The sequence below is a fragment of the Anguilla rostrata genome, chromosome 12, assembly GCF_018555375.3.
Source record: "Anguilla rostrata isolate EN2019 chromosome 12, ASM1855537v3, whole genome shotgun sequence".
In the NCBI taxonomy this organism is placed as follows: domain Eukaryota; kingdom Metazoa; phylum Chordata; class Actinopteri; order Anguilliformes; family Anguillidae; genus Anguilla; species Anguilla rostrata.
In genome coordinates, this window is record NC_057944.1 from 6450800 (window position 1) to 6463184 (window position 12385).

At 44.8% G+C, this 12385-nt stretch overlaps 1 protein-coding gene and 1 pseudogene across 2 annotated transcripts in view; both read right to left on the reverse strand.

The window, feature by feature from the left end:
* Positions 1-11711, reverse strand: part of LOC135237056 (SPRY domain-containing SOCS box protein 4-like) — a 54657-nt gene extending 42946 nt beyond the window's left edge. The window contains exon 1 of one of the 2 annotated variants that reach the window (XM_064303794.1): positions 11398-11711. The gene's annotated coding sequence lies outside the window, so the exon portion shown is untranslated. Of the gene's footprint in view, positions 1-10736 lie in introns of both variants that reach the window. The other variant, XM_064303793.1, reaches the window with a different exon arrangement.
* LOC135236734 (putative nuclease HARBI1) overlaps positions 10884-12385 on the reverse strand; it is a 29123-nt pseudogene continuing 27621 nt past the window's right edge.

Here is a 12385-nt window from a genome sequence, read left to right on the forward strand (position 1 = left end):
GCACACACACTCACACAGACACACACACACACACACCCGTCCACTGGGTGTAGCAGAGCCAGAGACGGGGTTGCATAAACCTTCTCAGAGGGGACGAGGCGAATGCGCTGTCCTACTTTGTTCTATAAAAGGGAGAGGGCGGAACTTTCTGGATGTGCCACTCTCGCAGTTGATGCAATTTTTATGAGCATCCATTCAATAGGCGAAGGAGGAAAAACAGTCAGGAAACTAAATCGTGTAATACATTATTTTCACTCCCATGAGCAAGAATGGCATCGAACACCAGCTCTTCAGTTTCTGCTTGCTGTCAGAGCGAGAAAACAACAGGACTTCAATATGAAATTGTTTCTGATTTGGGAAGAATAAAACTACAAATCAGAGTCAGCTCAATAGGACTTAAGATATGTATGTCATATACGTTGGTGAAGTCACGAGTATGCCTGTAACACAAGCCAGCTGTTCCTGTTCAAGTACGTAGTTCTTGACTTCTTCCAGGAATCAAAAAGCCCTCTTCCCTGTTCTCAGGAAAAGGCCACTCTGCCAGGAAGCTGAAGGGTGACGACGTACTGCCTGCGTCTTATAGGCTCATAGTGGTGATGAGGTCACGATGAGGTCAGAGACCAGATACAGCAGGACAGAAAAAGAAACCAACAGCTGTTAACAAAGGTCTAGTAAATTATAGCTTGTATATACGTGTTTGTTTATATGAGTGTCTGTGCGTACATAAATATATGGGCAGCAGTGTACTGTAATGGATAAGGAACTGGTCTTGTAACCTAACAGTCGCAGGTTTGATTCCCTGGTAGGACACTGCCATTGTACCCTTGAGCAAGGTACTTAACCGGAATTGCTTCAGTATATATCCAGCTGTATAAATGGATGCAGTTGTAAATGTAAATTCTCTGTAGAAGTTGTGTAAGTCGCTCTGGATAACAGCGTCTGCTAAATGCCTGTAATGTAATGTAATATATACATAAACACATATAATCCCAACACATCTTACAGTCTATTCTAAGTTCCAGTAACTTGATCTACATTAATTGCTAAAACGAAACAGTGTGCAACTGCACCAACTCAAAGCCACACAGATTCATATTCAGCACAGGCAGTAAAGGGCGGGCAGTATCGAGCCTTTCGGTTCCACAGAGCCAACCGTGTGCCGTGGTCCAGTCGGGACCGGCGAACCGGAGCCTGGCGCCGGCGTCTCGCACACCCGATACGCCCGCGGGTCGGCGAGCCTCTGTCCGCGGCGGAGGCGATAGGGTATCCGGGAGACCGGGGGAAACAGAGGAGCCATTGACGTCCGGGGGTGTCGGCTTACGGCCCTCTCTGTCACGCGCCGGCGCACTCTGGCTCCGGGCCCGAGATAGCGAGCGCCGTGTCACGTGACTGCTCCCGACGGCGGCGGCAGGCCGCGGACGACGAGCCGGTCTGAACCGGCCCAGACGCGGAGCCAGAAACGACGTCATCTTCCGCCAACCGGTCAGCCTTCCTCCCGCCATTCTGACTAAGGCCCCCGAGCAGGCCGAGGGGTGAGCGCAGAGCGACAGAACAACGGCCGGCACGAACGCAGCCCTGGCTCAATGACAGCCGGTTACGGTCACCGTGCGTCATGTCATGTGACGGGGCCTGTCGCTGAGCAAGACTTCCACACAAACTTGAGTTTTCTCACAGGTGGAAATGAAGAAATACAGCCACCTTAATCCAGAAGGATCATATTCGTATCCACAGATATCCTCAGATATCGGTGCAAGGGATGTCCCGTTAAGAATGTAAATATTTAGAAAGGCATTGTCTGGTAAAATTAAGTAGTTATACTAATATAATTTTTACAGCCATGAATCTAAATGTATTAATCTTGTGAAATTCATAAAAACAAACCGCTGTTTTCAGCATAAAAATATGGCCACTCTAATCCAAAAATGGCAAGTGTCCCTCTTGTCCCTACTGGCTTCATATATACATTACATTACATTTACTTGGCAGACCCTTTATCCAAAGCGACGTACAAAAAGTGCATTTCATATCTCACATCAGGTTTAATTAACCCTGAAGACCAGAGCTCTGTAGCAGCTCAGGGTCTGTTCCCAAGGTGCAGCAACACTCCAACTTGGGAATTCTGCCATCCTTAAGTCACATCCCAAATGTGACACATTCCCAGTGCAGCAGCTGACCTCTTCCTGTCACATTCCCACTTTTTTTCTTTTTTTGTTGAATGTGGACTCTGCTTCCACACACCTCTGGGACTGAGGGTCACTATCGTACACAGGGTAAAATAAGCACAGCCTAAGTGGCTAAGCATTTAGGGTTTTAACTTTATAACAGCAACCACGTGAGCGCCTGGCTGGCACAACCAGTGCAGTGCTGTGAGCCGTGGCCCAAAAATCTGTGCCTGACCACGCCAACACCAACTATGGTCAGGAGTCCAGCAAGATAATGTAACACTGGCAAAGATATTCCACACATTACCACATGATCTCATCTCCTCAGGCCAATCCAGTTGTCTGTCTGTACCAGCTTAAACTGCGCGCCTTCACAAACTCACAGAGGATGTTGCAAGACTGGGGTGGGCCTACGGTTATTATCAGAAATTCCAAATTGGGAAGAAAAATGTGGAGAGTGTGTGCAATCTTGCTCAAATTTATTCACATCTGTATTACGTTAAAAAAAAAAAAAAAACCCCACTTCATTATGGCTAAACATTTAGATGGCTTGTATTCTTTTTATGTGAAGAAACCGGGTTTTAATTTTTTTTGTCTAACAACAAAAGTATTAATAATTCAGTGACGGATAACAACAGATCAAGGAGCTGCAAGGGGAATGTTTCCTGTTTTACATTTCAAAATAAAAGGAACACAAAATCTCATGAAAAATCTCTTGACGCTGGTGTAGATCACAGGCAGGGCTGTGATTACAGAGAAAGGAAATGAGACTGAACGGTCTTGAGTGAAAAACAAACTGCACATTATTTTTTATAGGCCTAACCATTAATCGAGTGACTTGTGAATTTAAACACCATTTCATTGCTCTGGATGTGGCTGAATGTGTAGCTGAAAGCTAAACGGGAGACGCTGATCCAGAGGAAGGATTTCAGACTTTCAAATTCTCTGCACCATGCGCGCATTCAGGGATAAAAACCCAACTGTTCATTAATAATATCAATTAATGAATAATAAAGCCAGTTGTTTAAATACTGCTACTTAGTTTTGCTCCAGAACACATGATGTGTGCTACAGTCCAGCATCCAAGGGATCATTCCCCATCTCTGACCCAACACCAATGCTCCCTCCCACCACTCGCCCACAGTGAACGGGGGATGAAATGGAAGACTGAGGAGAGAGTGAGCTCTCTTTGTCCCGCTGACTTCTCTTAAAGCTGCCCATGAATGTGAAAGGGGGCGGGGCAGCAGGGGGTCTTTGGTTTTGTAATGAATACCCCCCCCCCCCAATCGCAATACCCCTCAAGGACAATGGACGTGCATTGAGTGAATCTACATACAGATGCCCCCCACCCCACCCCCTCCCCCTTTCCACACCCCCTCCAAATCGCCTCCTAATGGTCGTGCTTCTAATGAATGACGTGTCTATTTAGCTCCGGTTTCACACAAATCATTTGGTTAACAGAGAGGAAGTCACTGTGACAAAAATAATGAGACGTTTAACTCTGTGGAAGAGGAAAAAACAAATCAATAGTGGGCAATTGTACAGTACGAAGACAATGTAAGAGAGCGTAGGCAATTACTCTACCACTGAATCTGATAACAAACAAGACAACAATGAGTAGACCAGGAAATGAATCCCTGCAAGGCCAATTCTGAGGTCAAGTCAGCCACCTAGTCTCTAATCAACTTTGCAGGACTGCTTTCTGTCCTCTTATGGTGTGTGTGTGGGAGTGTGTTTGTGTTCATATGTGTGAGTGTGTATGTGTGTGCGTGTGTGTGTGTGAGTGTGTGTAAGTGTGCGTGTGCGTGTGTGTGTGTGTGTGTGTGCGCACCATTATAAAAGCAAGTTTGTGTGTGAATGACAGACTGAGAGCGAGAGCTTGTCTGTGTGAATGAGTTCATGTTTTGTGTGTGAGCACGAGGACAGCAACTGCTACATCCCTTTTCTCTGTTGCAGCGTTGGAACAAGTGGAACAAGCACAAGCTGAGGCCAAACTTAACTGAGCTGGCACAGCACAAATGCTTTCCCATTGCATTACTGGCAGGAGACACCGTAGCACGCCACGCACATTTTCAAAGAGGTGCATTGTGGGGGTTCAGTACAACAGACAGGCATTTCTTCCGTATGAATAAGTCGTGCTACACAGCTAACAATGGCAGAGCTAGAATCGCCTTGAGTCTGTTTGCCTTTAGTTTCAGAGGGGGAAAAAATCCATCGACATCGAGCTGGTCCTTTATTTAGCGGCTCGGTGTTGCATTGACGGAAGCCCTGTAGTCACGGAGCTGGCAGGCGGGCCCCTAAAAGCGATAAGTGGGCCAGTGTTAGAGAGCCTCTCCACTGAACAATGTGGCGTCCTCTCATATCCTCATGAGACCCCGGCAGAAAAAGAAATCTCATTATTTCCAATATTTTTTGACGTCATACAAGCATCTTGAATGACAAAAACATGTTCCTGCGAAAATATTTTCCAAAATATCATTATTTGTTTTGTTTTTTATTGAACGTCCCTTGTAGTTTAGGTTTCGGTATAGTAGATTATATGGTTCTTGAGACCAGAAACTCATCGTCCCCCAGAGGGGACAAAAATATATTGCTGGGTCATGGAGGATATGTCTTAATCGGAAACAGAATGGAGGACCACTCAGAACTCTAATCAACTGAGCCAGCCTGGTTCCAGCTTCACAGAGGAAAAGAGGCTTTCAAGAGCCAGCCCAGCGGACACATTAGCGTTAGCCATAGGCTTTGTGTCCTCTGTCCCAGCTGGTTCTGTTCTTTTTTTACTAAGCGGGGGGAAGAACATTCGAGAGCCTGGTCCATTTGCTGAGTCATTCCTTCAGAAGCCACTTCAGAATCGCAGGTCCTTACACGCTTCCACTCCAGTGGGTAGTTTACTGGGTTTCTACAAAAAATAAACAGTCGCAGCGTGTATTCTATAATGCCGTCGCTGTCCCCACGCAGCCGACTCAAGACGAAAAGGCAATATCGCAAGATTTTACGGTCATCAGCGATGTGAAGATGTGAAGACATCACACATTTTAATGAACTTTTTTTATGTCACGTCCCTATGTACAGCACTGGTAACTGCTTCTTGAATATTTCTGGTGACCCGTTCCTTGAACCGTACACCATAAAACCTATATCACCCAGCGATAACACCATATTACAGCTTGTGGCAGATTTCATTACAATTGCAAGACTTTTCATATCAAGCGGTAAATTTCACTGCACTGGGAATATAGCCACTATAAATACTGCATAGTCATGGTCAGTTTGCTGCTTTTTGGTCTATGTATTTGTTCCTATGTAAATGTTACTGCAGTCTAGATAGAACATTATGTTCGCATCCTGTATAGCATTTTTAATAGGTAGGTAGACGAAGGTCACACTCATTTGACTGTATCCCTCTCTCGAGCTCCACTGGTGATTGCTTACCGTGTTAAACGCACTTCGGATTAACGCTTCTGCCAAATGGCTAAATTGTAACGTGCATAAAGTATAATTAAGTTAATTTGCTCGGTTCATATGTGTGCTTACACAGATGTTTACAGCTCCTTGCATCTCTAAATAAGCCTGTGGCCTTTTTCTGACTGTCAATAGAGGCTGGTCCAAGTAGACAAATGCCAAAAGGCACCGCCTCCTCAGAATCAATATTTTAATGGCTCATTATGAAAAATAAGTGTAATAATTCAAATGGATAAAGTGATGACATGTAAACATGGGACAGTAAAACTGGATAGCGGGGACATAACTGATTCGTATTCGTATTTGGCTCAATTCTGAACATATTACTAGATTAATTTTTTTGTAAATTCAAAGAACCTACATCCCTTGGTCATGGTTGCACATCACAGTTGAATTTCTGGGACATACCATTCACTAGCAATCTGACCAAAAGTATAGAGAGTTAAATGTTACCCCAAGTTTGAGGTAAAAACTTTTTTTTAAAACTAAAAAGACGCAATGCAGTAGTTTACAGTAGTAGGAAATAGGGGTTGTAACGCTAAGGATGTGTGTTAGATTCTTGGCAGCTAAAAACTGAATGTATTTGGTTTTCATTATGAATCATGACAGAAACAGTGACCTTCATCAACCGATATGCCAATCTCAAACTTGGCTCTAAGTCTGCTATACTTAAGCATGGCAGGTCATCAGAGCCTGTAGTTTTATACTCCGAGTTTGCCTCAGCTCTGGCTCCAGCCCTCTGAATTCCCTGTTTTTGTTCTTACCCTTTCTCCCTTCGATTCCCCCTGTGTATCGTGTCCCGTATCTACTAATTGTTGTTGTAATTAGATAATTGGGTTCCCCACATTCCACACACGTCTGCTCATTTAGGTCATTGTCTTCAGGTGTTCCACTGTGTATTTAAGTGCCTGATTTGCCTCAGTTTGTCTCATTGTGTTTCTGGTATGGTGTTCCTAGTGGCTAGGCCACCCTCTCTAGTTCAGGCTCAACTTATATCCCCTTGTGTAGCCTGGTTTATTGTTTTTGTAGCACTTACTTTAAGTCCCTGTAAAGACTTATAGTTTTCCCCCTGATCTCTGCCTTCGTGTTTGTCTCATCACCTGGGTCATAATGGCTCCTGTGAACCGTGACAGAGCAAAGCACCTCCGCCTATTCAGGTGTGAAGGCCACAAGGCGCAGATCAATCCAAGCAGCTCCCCGTCATACTTATCTTTGCATTGTTTCTTGGAGTGTCTTTAGATTAGGTTCTGGCTGCAGCTCAACCGACATTTTTATTTCCTGTATGAAACCAACTGTATGATTGTTTCTGTATCGTTTGAAGTCGTGCTGCTGACACTGAAACTGTTGGAGACAGTTCTGTTGGGTTCTATGAGGTGTTCAAACGTGCCTTAGCTAAGACTCGAGCAGGCAATGTTTTTCCTCAGCCAAACACCCTTTCTTTTATTTGCCATGCTGATGAACACCCGTTTCACGCGTCCTTTACCTCAGCATTACAAGCGATACTCCAAGATATTGCGTTGGTCACACAATATTGCATTAGTTCATTTATTTGCTGAAAAGAATTATGCGGCTGCAATACTGTGCAGTCCATAGATACTGTGTTTTCACTGATCTGCGAAACATTCTTAGAAATTGAGTACTTTATTATCGAATGCAGAGTATTTACGAAGAATTTAAATAGGAGTGATTCTGTCCTACAGACATTCGCCAGTGCCTCCAGATGGTGTGTGTGTCACAGTCACAGGCGGGATGCACTGTGTGAAGCTCATTTGCCTGCATAGAGCGACAGCTACTCTAAAACAAATGAACCCCTTGACAATGAGGTAATTTGAAGGTCTTCCTGCAGAATAGGCATACTAATATGTGCAAATAACATTATGCAAAGCCATTAATATAAAGATGATTCTTATCTTTCATACTGAAAAATGTTTTTGTGAAAATACAGCTCATGGACATAACTGGAAAACAACATGAATTCCATTTAAGTTAATCTAATACCAATTTATCTGATTTGTAGACATAATTGCTGAAGATGATTTAAGTAGCTTATTTCTTAATTATACTGTATGTTGGCAATTATGTATTTACTGAATTATAAAACTCAGATATTTATATAATCCATTTAGATTAAAGGGAAATCCCACCACAACAACATTTAGCTCTTAAACAGATCAAAGTGTAGCTGATTCATTCTCTGTGTGGGTGCCCAAAGCAACCTCTGTACAGAGATATCTGCAGGGAAAGGTGAAAACTTTAGTAGTGGTATACGTCATAATGACGTGCATATCTACCCTTCCTCATTTTTGAAGAGCTACAATGGGTGGGTCATTTGGAGGCGGCGTAGGCAACAGGGGCATTGACCAAATAACTTGCGTTAAAGAGAGATTTGGGGTGGTTACTGTTCCAGCTGTAAACGGTATTAGCTTGCAAGCCTGCTAGTATAGTGGAATTACTTGCTCTTCTATGCTCTCTGTAGCCCTTTTGTGATGAGGCTCCACTGTCCTTGGATGAGGAGGGGAACATGGGTGGTATCCATAGTACAGATACAGGAGCACGTTAGCGAGGTAGACCAGAGACCGTGGTGAAACCGCTGGTCACAAAAAAAATGTCAGCCAAACCCAACATCAGACAAATTGACACTGCTTAAAAGAACAATAACTAAAATGTGTACTATTGTTAAACTATATTGCTCGCTAGAGAGCTACACCATGTTTCCTTTCCATGTTTTTTCAGACAGGCTCAAGGTAGCTAATGTTAGCATACTGCTAGTTGCGTTTTACTACTGCTGCAATATGCTAGGCAACGGCAACATATGACAATAGCATGCTATTGCTATGTTCCAGCATCATATTATTACCATTATACCAACAACAATACACATTAAATAGCCACATGTAGGCTAACATTGACACATTGCTGACAGTAATAAACTATATATTTATTACTGGCAGTAATAAGCTATATTTAAAGTGCATGCTTGCATCTTTTGCTGTGGGTTGATTGTACAAATCGATCTAGCTAAAGTCATGTTCTATTATTAATTACATTTGATAAATACTTCATAATCTCCCCCAGAAACTGAAAGTCTACATGCAAGGGAAATTTAGTTCTATAAAGAACAGCATGGTATGGTGATTTCAGTAAATTAAATTCCCATTCATACATAAGCACTTGTGGCTATAGTAAACGTTGGGCTATTTAGCTATAGGCTTTGGTGTGCTGGCTACCCAGGCACTGGAAGCATGTGTTTTAAAAAGAATAACACAGAGACTTGACAAACTGTTTTTTGTCCGTAGTGTGACCCTCTCCTCAGGCCAAGTAGTAAGGCCCAGCCCCTCTGTTTGTATTCAGTAGGAGTGCAACCTGTGACCGGCATTGTCTAACACCCACCCATTGACTGTAAGCACCCGCCCATTGTAGTCTTTAGTAAAGCTGGTACCTGGAGCATGCTCAGTAGTTCAGGGCTATATCTCCACACTCGCTACAGGTAGAGAGCTGGCTGAGAGCCCGTTTTAATAAGGAAGACGGCCACTTTTCTACAAGTAAAAGCTGTTTAAGTGCCCTAGTCTCAACCACTAGTCTAGCCTATCATGGCAGAGACCAGACTCGAGCCGTATAGCACTGTGCCCCACCGCTATTCCCACCATTTCACTGTAGCGTCCAGCCCTTACGAACAGAGACAATGGCAGGGTCTCCATCATGACTCGGCACTATCCTGGCCAAAGCCTCTGCTATTAAATGGGATCCACAAACAACACAGTCTGCACAAGTTGCATTGATTTTTGAGTAAACGTTTCAAAGCAGCTTACTGGCTTTTTGCAGCGGCTACTGCTAAAACACATTTTGTACGCTGAGAGCATTGTATGTATAACCTATTAAATATTTCAAAAGCTTTTATTTCAGGCAAGTTTTAACTAGTAAAATATGCTTGGATGTGACACTGGGCACCAATGAGAACAACAAAGGCAGAGACAACTGCTAATCATCTGTTGCCCCCAGAAACCATGTTAACTCATCGCATAGTCAATCTAAATGGATTCTAAGGTCCTGTTACATTTTTGTGAGTGTCAGGAATCAGGAAGAACATTTACTCTACAGTCTGCTATTAGTAAAAAGCTTCATTTGCTGCTTTCTCCCTAAATAAATCTTACGGGTGAACCTGACAGGGGAGTTTCCCTTTCCCTCTCTCTCTCCCTCTCCCCCTCTCTCTCTCTCTCTATTTCTCATCATCAGCATAAGACGTATCATTTGACGTTTAACTTTCCGTGTCTGTGCCACAGAGCATTTTAAGCTTTGTGATTGATAGAGTCCATTCATGCTTTCCTCAAAGACAAAGGGAGCGAATGCCAACGGACAGCCTTTTTAATATGCTGATTAGCACTCTATCCCTCAGCACCTTTTAATTCCCATCATTACTTTATTGTTTATACTTATGCTAATTAACACAAGAGGATTTGTGGATACAAGATTTAACCGTTGACTGTCCATGTTGTGGGAGCTTATGAACACTCAGGCAAGCAGACATGCAGCTTGCTGAGGACAGAACAGACAACTCATGCTAAAGCTAACACACATACGCACACGCACACACACGTACATGCGCATAGACACACACATACATACACACACACACGTGCGTACGCACGGACACACACACACACACATTCCTTCAATGACTTCACAACCTGGTTAGTCATCTGAAAACAACACAGCCAAAAGAAGACTACTTTCAAAGGGGAAGTTAACCTGAGTAGAATAACACCAGGGGGCCGACGGTGACTTTGCTCTTAAGTCTGATCGATAGGGCGCTTCCAAGTGCACTTCCTTGGCCGCTTGGCAGGGACAGAGCGGTCTTGGACGAGAACCGCGGCCAAACAGTGCTCATGCTGCCCCAGCGGACTTCACTGACCTTCTGAACAAAGCTGTCATTGCCAGTAATTGCCTGTGAGTAACTGCAGGGGTCGGCGAATGACGGGAATCACCCGGCGCGGAGCCCTAGCGCGCGGCATGAGCAGGGCGCTCGCTACCGACGCCCGTAAACATGCTTACCCACATCCCACCCACTGACAGAGGCACGCTCCGGAGTGACAAAGAAAAGAAAGGATGTCTTACCATCAAAGCCCAGGTCAAGTTCGCGTCGCCATTACTTTCCAAAAGACTGGGGGGGAAAGAAAAAAGTGCATCCTTCAAAAGCAGGGAGAGGAGTCTAATGTGGGAAAACAAAAATGTTTGGTTTTTCTTGAAAAGTAGAGTATCCTTTTACTGGGCACCCAGCTGATCCCAGAGTGTGGGTCCCAGGGTCTGAGGAAAAGGGGGGTTAAAGAGAGAGGGGGGCGAGCGAGGAGAAGTCTGGAGGTGTCCGTGGGTAATGTGCCCTGCCGCTACGGTGGTCAGATTAGAAGAGAGGGCTCTCCTGAACAGCCAGAGCACAAAGGGCGAGAGGAATACTCACACACGTAGCACACACACACACACACACACACACACATACACATAAACTCTTCCTCTCTCACTCCGTCTCTCTCTCTCCCTCTCTGTCTCCGGGGGACGTGCAGCGCTTCCAGTCAGGAGTGCGGTGTCCGGCAGCACCCCGGCAAACAACCCTCACACGGTTACCCAGTTTCCTTGAGCGCCTCGCTTGTGCAGTTAGGCGGAAGAAGAAAAAGAAATAATACAAAAAAAATCAAAACACAAAAATAGCAGTGGTGTCACTGAGGAGGAAAAAATAGAACTTCCCCTTCTGTGGAAGACCAGAGGATCCTAAGTGAACTACCTGGAGGATTCCGGAACTCCCAGCGCTCCCCCTTCTCTCTGCGCTCCCGCTGCCTCAGCCACGACGTCGGTTACGCAGGGGGGGGTGAGGGGGGGTTCCGAAGTTAGTTTCGGACTGAGGGCAGGCGTGCGCGGGAGGACGAGCGGTCGCCGTGCGCGCTGAGAGGGGACTGAGATCGCGGGTCTGTCGGCGGCGGGAGCAACCCGAGAGCTTCCCCGCGCTGAAAGCCCATCCCGCTGATCTCATCACCCGGAGCCCGTAACGCAGCCAACGGGGAATTAGGAGAGCGAGGCGACGCCCCTTTCCTCCCCCCTGCTCGCTCTCTCTCCACCCCCCCCCTCCCCCTCCCCCTGCTCCCCGCCCCCCCTGCTAGCCCACTTCCCTCTCTCCTGTGTTCCTTCACTATCTCTCTCTCCTTCCCCAGTCCATTCTGCTTCATTCACATGCAAGCCAAACATTCAAAGTAGAATGGAGCAGAGATAAATAATGGCACTTATTCTTATAATTTACAACTGGAAACCATAAAAAAGCATTCTGAAATAAAATGAATTAAAAGCAAAACAGGGAAGAATTATAACTCACTTTCCTGTGTTATTTACACACACACATACAGTTATTGGGAATGATCCAGATTTGCCAAAACATCTCTTGACAAACGCTCTTTGTACACTGGACAGTACATAAAAAATTTTTTAAAAAACATTTCCCATTTTCATGTTCTTCCATCTGCGTGTGAATCATGATTCATGACTTAAATAGAGCCAAATAAAATAACAAAACAGCATGTGCCTCAAATAGAACTGCCACTGCAGGCACAATGGTTTCATAAACACCGCGAAAACAACAGTTCTGGTGTGGCTGTGAGCAGCTTAAGCCAAGTCTTTCTGTAGAAGAAAACAGGAACAGGCCACAATGATACAGAGGGCAGTTTCTGTTGTAATGCGAATGCTACCACACACACATATACACACACGTACACACGCACATA